At 32.1% G+C, this 7,935-nt stretch overlaps 1 long non-coding RNA gene across 1 annotated transcript; it reads left to right on the plus strand.

The window, feature by feature from the left end:
- Positions 1-4,470: 4,470 nt before the first annotated feature.
- LOC149537711 (uncharacterized) lies at positions 4,471-5,084 on the plus strand. The gene is made up of 2 exons (XR_016356418.1): positions 4,471-4,722; positions 4,812-5,084. It is a non-coding gene; the product is annotated as an uncharacterized LOC149537711 (long non-coding RNA).
- Positions 5,085-7,935: the final 2,851 nt, after the last annotated feature.

The raw sequence follows: 7,935 nt of genomic DNA on the forward strand, positions 1-7,935 counted from the left end.
CCAATCATATCCTAAATGATATATCCAACAAATATATTATCGATGCCATGAGTTGGGCTTTAGTGCAGAGAAGACTTGTTATTTGGGAGTTTGGGAGTTACAAACATTCATTCATTATGTTTGATTGGCACAAAAGAATGCTCAGGTGTACTATTTGAAGAGTGTGGAGTTTCTTCTCTAGTAAGGAATCCTATTTGTGTATGAGGGTCATGATTGGTATTGTTTTTTTAAAAATTATAGCTTGAAGATGCATAGGTAGAAGATGACATAGTAGGGACTGGGGCTAAAACAAAGGTGGGTGAGGAGGAAATAAACTCAGAATTTGTAATAATATTTCCTTGGGAGAGGGAAGGAAAACTATCATTATTAGTTATATCAAATAGAGGGATATACTGCTTTTTAAAATGCTCTTATTTCACATTGGGAAATAAAGTTTAATTGAAAATAATGTATCTACTTCTGACAATCTTCTTATTAGTTAAACTCCATAGTCTAAAGAAAAATTGATCTTATCAATAATCGAGAAATATGTGAGGCTGAGATTTAAGATTCATCTTGATTCTCTTCTCGTTAAGAACATGTACAAATGCATGACAACTAAAGACCTGAAGATGTGAGTAAGAAAGTGTTATTCCCCACCATTCCTCTTCCAGAATTCTGAAACTCAACCTTGATGAGGCACTTTGACTGATTAAATATACCAATGTGTTACATGCTTTAGCCCTAATTTTTTTTTCCAAAACCTACATTTGAAAGCATACATCGAGTTTTCTCAAGTATAGTTCTATTAAGCCTTTTTGCTGCCCCATTTTCTTCAGTGGTGTTGGGAAAAACTTTCATCCTTTGAAAACAATTATCTACACAATAGTTATCAAAAGTTAGTGAACAAAATTCACCTCCATTATCCATTTTCAAACATTTAATTTTGTGACCTCTTTGGTTTTCAACAAGTGCTTTGAAAACTTTGAATTTAGAAAGCAATTCAGATTTTCTATCCATCATATATATCTGAATTTTCCAAGTACAATCATGAAGGAAGGTAATAAAATAATTTGCACCTCCTAAAGAGCTTACCTTAGTAAGACCAAAGACATCTAAGTGCACAAGTTCCAATGGTCTAGTCTTCATGTCATGCCCATCTTTCAAGAAGTTGGCCCACTTTTTCTCATTGTAGAGATAGTGTCCACAAAACTCCAAGTTTTTTGATTAGAGGTTTAGTAGATGATCTCCTTTGGACATTACCTCAAGTCCTTTCTTACTCATGTAGCCTAGCCCTTGGTGCCAAAGTTCCACATCACTCCCCACAATTGTCATAGCAACACCTACTTCAGTAGGTCTTTCAAAGAGATATAAACTACCAACTTTATTTCCCTTGGCAATAATCATGGAACCTTTAGTTACTTTCCAAGAGTCTAGATGAGAAAAAAAATTATATCCTTGTGCAAAAAGGTGACTAATAGAAATCAGATTTCACCTTAATTTGTGAACATGGCAAACATCCTTTAGCAACCATTGGCCTCCTCCCTTTAGATACAATGTAATGTCACCTTTACCAACTATATCACAAGACTTATTGTGACCAAGAAATACTTCTCCAAATTGTCCTTCATGATAGTTTGCAAAACAATCTGTACAAGAGGTGGCATGTAAGGAGGCTACAAAATCTATCACCCAAGAATTCGATTTGGTGTAATTCGTTGAAAGAAGTAAAATACTTTCATTCTCTAACATAGGTTGTATTTTATTCAATATTCCACACCTTATCTTGTGCCTTCTTGTAAACTTGACCATTTCACTTTGAGTGGCCAGGCTTACCACAGAACCAACATTGTCCATTTCTACCTCTTGAGATTGATCTATTGGGTGATTTACATTTCCTTCGATTGTAATTGTTACCTCTATGATGGATTCTTTCCCTTGTCTCCATGTTGACCATGGTAATTTCATCACCAGAAGAAGTCTCTTGATTTCTTCTTCTCATATCTTAACTCAAAAGAGTAGAAACTACATCATCAAAAACTAGTTTTCTTTTGGCTGAAATTTGAAGTGCTAATAGTTGTAACAACTCCATCCCAGCTGCTAGGAAGAAAAGATAATAAGAGAACAACTTTTTTCTCATCATCTTGTATCATACCTAATGAATTTTCTTGGTTGATAAGAGTGTTGAACTCATTGAGGTGATTGGAAATAATTCCTCCTTCCTTCATCTTGAGTTTATATTTAATGTCTTCATGATGAAGACTTTGTTTGCCATCGATGCCATTGAATACATGCCTACAAGCTTATCCTACCCTCCTTTGTAGTCTTCTCATGTTTGACATTAAAAAGAGCGTTATTTTCTAGCACAAGAAAAATTGATGCTTTTGCCTTCTTGTTTAAAGTCTCCCAATTTTCATCTATCATAGACATTGGTTTCTTTGCTTTTCCTTCTAGCACAAGAGAAAGATCTTGTGACTCCATCTACACCTTCCAAAGGTTGAAATTATGCCCTGTGAAATTTTCTACTTTCGCATCCTCCATCTTCTAGAAATTCAACACCTATTTCCAACTTGCACAAATGTGCTGTAGTACCAATCGAAAGGATTTGAATGCCAAGGAAAGATTTTGTGGTTCACCACAAAATGTGGCTATGTCCACACTAAATAGAGTATTGTATTGATTAAAGAATGTTAATTACAATGATGCAACAACAACACATTTATAGATTTCAATTACATAATCATATTGAGGAGTTTTCAAAACAAAGAGTCAAACAATTAGAGAGAAACCAACTGTGACTTTTGGCCTTGACCATGGTAAGTGCATTACTAGAAGAAGTCTCTTGATTTCTTCTTCTCATATCTTAACTCAAAGGAGTGGAAACTACATCACCAAAAACCAATTTTCTTTTGGCTGAAATTTGAAGTGCTAATAGTTGTAACAATTCCATCTTGGCTGCTAGGAAGCACAGATAATAAGAGAACAACTTTTTTCTCATCGTCTTTTATCATACCTGCCAAATTTTCTTGGTTGATAAGAGTGTTGAAGTCATTGAGGTGATTGGAAATAATTCCTACTTCCTTCATTTTGAGTTTATGTAATGTCTTCATGATGAAGACTTGGGTTGTTGCTGATGCCATTGAATACATGCTTGCAAGCTTATCGCATCCTCCTTTGTAGTCTTCTCATGTTTGACATTAAAAAGAACGTTATTTTCTAGCACAATAAAAATTGATGCTTTTTCCTTCTTGTCTAAAGTCTGCCAATTTTCATTATCATAAAGACCGGTTTCTTTGCTTTTCCTTCTATCACGAGAGAAAGATCTTCTGACTCCATCTGCAACTTCCAAAGGCTGAAATTATGCCCTATGAGCTTTTCTACTTTCACATCCTCCATCTTCTAGAAATTCAACAACGATTTCCAACTTGCACAACATGTGCTCAGGTACCAATTGAAAGGATTTGAATGCCAAGGCAATATTTATTGTGTTTCACCACAAATTGTGGCTACCTCCACACTAAATAGAGTATTGTATTGATTAAAGAATGTTAATTACAATGATACAGCAACAACACATTTATAGATATCAATTGCATAATCATATTGAGGAGTCTTTGAAACAAAGAGTCACACAATTAGAGAGAAACCAATTGTGAGTTTTGGCCTTCACATCAACAATTATGATTATACAAGGATAATGAAAGAACTAACGAAGAAGATACATCTTGAAACACAATTGGTCTAGGATCCAAGAACCATCTAATTTTTTTCAATGGAAGCCGTTCAATTATTTCAAAAATTGCACTAAGAACTTACAATAGTCCAATGCTTTGAACATGGCTGAAACTCTTAAACTGATTTAGTGATTCATTTGACTCTAAAATTGACTATTTCATGTTTATATCCTAATAAGAATAGAATAAAACAAATTGACAAAAGATAAAACAAGGTTAATAAATTTTTAACAGTTAATATTATTAAAAGGTATTAAAAATACCTAAAGATAATTGATTGTGGTAAACATAGGATTGAAATCATGAAAGATCGAAAAAGGCATAATATTCTAGAGATGCTAGCACGTAACAGAAGTTACAATGGTGCATATTAGAATTTTGTCCTGTAACTCCCACCACATATTGATTCTTCTGAACTTCGCCTTGCAAGTTCCACCAGATTTGTTGCATCTGGTAGAAAGATTAACAATAACGATTTCCCTGTTTAATGTTGTTTAATGAAACCCAGGAACTAAGACAAACATCCAAGTACATAGTTTTCGACTTTGACATCTATCCCTTTAACACTAACTCTCTTTAATGCTTTACAAAGATATACAGCCACCTCATTTCTCTTCTTCTGCCGCGTAAGATTTGGTCTTTCCTTTGCTTTTCTCCTACCGCCGTGCAAAACAAGGTCTCTAGAATAAATTTTCTTGTAATTGATTGCTTACAAGAAAGCTCTGTCAAAGTCTACATTGGGCTCTTTCCTCTAATTTTCCTTCTTTGACCCATTTGATCCTATTTAACCCCATCTCTGCTTCCTCTACATTCCAAGCTCCTCAATTCACATTCAGAGCATATATTACATTCCTGTTGAGAAAGAAATACAGTTTTTCTTCTTCTTTTGGAGTGAAAATGGCAGTGAATAGCGTTTATATTATGTTGGTGGTGCTCATCATTGCAATTTCTCTTCCACTAGTTGTGTCTGTTGACAACCAGAGCCCTCCTCCTGCCCCAGTTAACCATGGTATGATTATAACTCTATCTTCTCTATTTCATCCCCATGAATATGAGGCACTTTTCTTGAATAAATTTCTTCATTTGTGATTGTTGCAGGAATGAAGAATAGCCAAGGCATTGAAGGATACATGTTTATCATGGTGGCCCTTTTATTTGGGTATCTTCTCAATGGTGTAGTCTGAACAAGCTACATCTATGCTTCCACTATCAATAATTCTCTATTTTGAGAAATTTATTATTACTGTATTGTCTTTTTAGTTCTTACCCATTTGTCATGTAAAGTAGTAAGCTTCAATTTTTGTTCACTCCAATCAATGTTGTACCACTGTCATTTCACATATGGAATTTTATGGATTGCTTTTGATTACATACTTTTAAATGAATTCATCTGTTTTGGGCCAATTTGGGAATAGATCAAATTTGATGATCCTTTCTTCTCCATATCTTTTTCGTTTGAAAGAGTTTTCTTTAGTGCCATCTAAAATACAATTCTACAGCGAGAGTAACGAGTACAGTGAAGGTTTTGTATAGTTTTACAAAAATATTCAAGCCGAACTCAATGTTTGTTATATTCCATAAATAAGTGCAAAATCAATGCCTGGCTGAGTTGATTGGTAGATAATTGAAACTCGCTCTTTCACAAGAATTTATAGATAAAATTAAGCCCCTTAACCGGATCCAAGTCACATTAGACTGCACTACAGTACTAATGCTTCTTATATTCTACATCCAACGATCTCGTTGACAATTTTTTTCAAGACGATGACTAATATTTTTAAATTAATATATAATGGTAGATTTATAATAAAAATTGAGATAATCTATTTGTTTAAATCAAAGAACAAGTATACATATATATTGTTTTATAAAGTATTTTGTTTTAATAAGTTTGACGAGTTAGAAAATTATATTGAAAAAAAAATATTGAGTAAAAAAAGCTATTGATAAATTATGTAGTTAATTTTCTAACTACTTTTAATTATATAAGAGTTGATGTTTTAGGTATGAAATCTATTGCAGATGTTTGTTTGTAATACTTTCAAGTTCTTAGTTTCGATCATCTTTAGGAAACATGTACAACTATAATTTAATGCTAATGAGACAAATGACCGATAACTATTACAGAAATTTCATCTTACATGTTTAATGCAATAGTTATCTTATTCTTCTCACAACCACCCTTAAACATCACACACTAAGGAAAAAATTAAGCTACGAAAAAATAAGTCAACCATGACTATTTAATACTTTTATCCTAGGATTGAAGCCTTAGTGCATGATGTTTAAGCCTTTGACTTCTCATACAGTTGTAAAGATGTGATTGAACCACTTCTTCTTGACTTATAATCTTAAATAATTTGAAGAAGATAAGTGAATCTCACTTCTTTAATGATAGGAGGAATTTGAATGTGAATATGCTAAGCATTTTCCTAGTGGACGACAAGGATCTTTTTCGATGATTTATCTATATAAACAAGCTACACATTACACTTATATTTATATCATTATATGGAATTTATAAAATATTTTGAACACAAATACATTCCAAGAGAACATTTGGACCAGAGGTACTCAATAAATGTACATAATTCATGTAAGAATATTTATCATGAGGGAAAATCAAAATACAATCAAAATTACAAGTATTAAAATAAACATGTAAATGAATCAAATGTTACACTTCATATCCCAACCAATGGGGATTGATCAATCAAATCCCCAAGAATATCAAGAATCTAAATTTTTATAATAGATTTCAATTAAATAGTAAGATACTGCATGCTTCACAATTATACTCTATATAAGACACTAGTTTTAGTGTTCATTTTCTTAAATATTCTAGTTTGTATTTAGTTATTTAAAAAATTATATTAAGATGTGAAATAACCCCAGATGAGCTAATTTATGTTTCAACATATTCTTCACAAATCTTGAAATGCATACTATTTTAAACATCAACACATCCACTATATTAACCTAGTCAAACTATAGTCATTGTAGTGTTTACTAAAATATTGAATATTTTTTAAGCAATCAAAAGAACATCTTAAAGTTACTTTTTCACAATTTTAAATGGATACCATTCATAGAAATTTATCTTATGATATTATAAGTTAAGGTGGGTTTTTGCAAGGTAAATTTAAGAATAGTACCAAAGTTTGGATAGTCTACCTTAATATAAAATTAATACTCATATACATGAGACACATTTAAGCGAATCAACATAACGAACTTGTTCATACATTGATATAACTATATAGAAAATAAAAATGAATAAAAAATGCAACATCCTCTGTTCCTCAAGGTGAGTAGACCCTTGGTCTTTGTTAGCAATAAAATAAATGAATATCTATATCAAATTACTCAACCAAAAGAGATCTCAATGTGTTGTATTTGTATCCTAGACCCAATTATACAAGAGGGATATGTCATTCTAGATTATGAATTAACTAGATTTATTTTTTATTAAAGGAAAGAAGTTTTGAAGGGACACTAGAACTCTTTACAAAACAAGTTTAAAATGTTATCACCAATTAATAATGTAACTGAGAATGATATTATTATCTGTAAAAGAGTCATATATCACTTATTATGTTATCATTGATGTCAACCCTTGGTTAGACATTATGCTAATTTAGTAGAGGTCCATATCATTTGATTGACAAAGTGGATTAGATTGATGAAGAGGATTCCAAGAAAATATGATGATGACAGAATTGATAAGTATTGGTATTCAATGGGCACTTGAATGAGTTAGACCCTGATCGTGTACTATTGGTTTGTTTGTTTTGCAATCATATAAAGTTTTAATGAAGTTCATGTATTCACCAAGCTACACTAGTTACACTAAGTCAAAGAAGGAAAATTATATTTCTTGAGCTAATAAAGTAATAACCAAGTGCTTGATAAAGTAAGGATGGAGATTAGCATTAACCGAGTGATTCTAGTGTTAAATGAGCTTAGTATTACTTGAGTAAGGTGGTAATGGTCATCTTGTATAAGGAGGAAGAAAAAATTAAGAAATATTGAATCTAAGGTAGACTTATGATGAGACTACTAAAGAATGTTTTAGAAGTTCAAAGGCCATGCCAATGTTTCTTACAAGATCTACTGTTGGAAAATGTAATGAAGATCTAATGAAAGAGATTAAAGCAAGATGAAGATGAGCACAACATTCAATAAAGTATTATTTTTTGAGTGTCTAAATATGATGAATCTA

This window comes from Cupressus sempervirens, chromosome 9 (assembly GCF_028749045.1).
Source record: "Cupressus sempervirens isolate cs-2001-9-10 chromosome 9, ASM2874904v1, whole genome shotgun sequence".
NCBI classification, from domain to species: Eukaryota; Viridiplantae; Streptophyta; class Pinopsida; order Cupressales; family Cupressaceae; genus Cupressus; species Cupressus sempervirens.